The sequence below is a fragment of the Penaeus monodon genome, chromosome 21 (assembly GCF_015228065.2).
Source record: "Penaeus monodon isolate SGIC_2016 chromosome 21, NSTDA_Pmon_1, whole genome shotgun sequence".
Lineage (NCBI taxonomy): Eukaryota > Metazoa > Arthropoda > Malacostraca > Decapoda > Penaeidae > Penaeus > Penaeus monodon.
The window spans coordinates 11,019,327-11,020,784 of record NC_051406.1 but is presented as its reverse complement, the minus strand read 5'-3'; the positions used below and the strand labels follow the sequence as shown (position 1 = coordinate 11,020,784).

General features: G+C 43.8%; 1 protein-coding gene across 1 annotated transcript in view; it reads left to right on the top strand.

Annotated features, from left to right (window-relative positions):
- Window positions 1-268: 268 nt before the first annotated feature.
- Window positions 269-1,458, top strand: part of LOC119586218 (titin-like) — a gene marked incomplete in the record, with an annotated part of 13,809 nt that continues 12,619 nt past the window's right edge. The window contains 1 exon segment of the mRNA XM_037934921.1: window positions 269-368.

Below are 1,458 nucleotides of genomic sequence, written 5' to 3'. Positions count from 1 at the left end.
CTCTCGCCTTTTCCCCCTCATTTCCCCCAGGAGCGATTCCCCTTCAGGAAGAGCCCCCCCCCGCCCCCTTCCTCCTTCCTCGCTCCAAAAGTGATTTCGACATACGCCCCGCCTCCAAGAAACACCAATGGAATCCGTTCGGGTGGCTTACTTTACATCCAGTCCCGCCACGCAGGCCGCCCTTCCACTCCTTGCGTAACGGCCGCCCATGCCGCCGCCTAAAGGTATATATAAACCCGCCCCCAAGCCGCCCGGGGACTGTGTTGATTATTGGTCGCCCGTTCACACCCCCGGCCGCCGCGTGGTGGGGAATTTGTTGCGAAGGAGTTGCTAACCTCGTTGCAAAAGTGGCGTCGACAAGCCTTGAGGTAGTGGCGTCTGGCTCACCTTTATAGATTTTTTTCTTGTACATGATGTGGTGTTTTTTTTTTTTATGTGCATGGTTCTGGGAGAGTGTGGTGCTGATGGTGGTTAATATAGTGTTAGAGTACATGTGGTGCTTACAAGGATTTTATATTTATACATTTTTCTGTCTATTTTCTTTTCCGTTTTCTTGTTATGTTGTCCGTAAAATGTATGGACCAAGATGAACTTTTTTTTTTTGGAAAATATATTAATCGCCGTATATAATGTGCCCGTTGTCATGTCTTCTTACCTAAGTCTCTGAAAAATAAAAATATTAGAATTGTTTTTCGAATCCCATCGTCCAAAATCTGATTACGACCGTGTGTTAAATCTATATGAAATTCTGGATCGTTGTTGAAAATAATAATAAAAAGATAAACGCTAATGCACCTACCTGCATAGCATCCATAGATATTGCATCCTTATCATACTTCATGAGACCAATTGCTATTTGAATAAGATATCTCAAAGCAACTCAGTAAATTAACTGCGACAGAGTTTACGAAGTCTTTTTTTTCTCAAAATTGTAGCTTCACGAATCTAAACGTGACGAAGAATCCAGACTTTCATTGCTTTGTCCCTGAAACCGGTTGCTGTCTCATCGCTGAACAACAGTCATGTTGAGCGTGCAATGCTGCAACACCGCGTCACGCTCAGTAGCTTTGCGAAACCGGTTCTCGGTGCATGATGCTTAACGAAGGTATACTTTGTTACACGACGTTATAAACCAGTAAATAAGAGGTGCCAATCCTCCCGAGACGTCATTTACACTTACCAACCTTTCCGAAAAGTCCTTGGCGCGTGTACCCAATAACCTTTATTGGCTTCTTGTAGTATTTTCCCCTAAACTAACGTCAGTGATTTTCGAATTCTGTCTCAGAGGGAATGAAAGGAAAGAAATGCTTGGCAGAGGAAGTTCTTTTTCAGTCTCAAAATTATCTCTTTTTCGAAAATACTTCTCTGCCTTAGACCCCGGCGTCCATCTTGAATCCGCTGCCGCCATTTTGAAGGAGACATGATGATAAAAGTCTCCTGATCCAGAACTCTGATAAC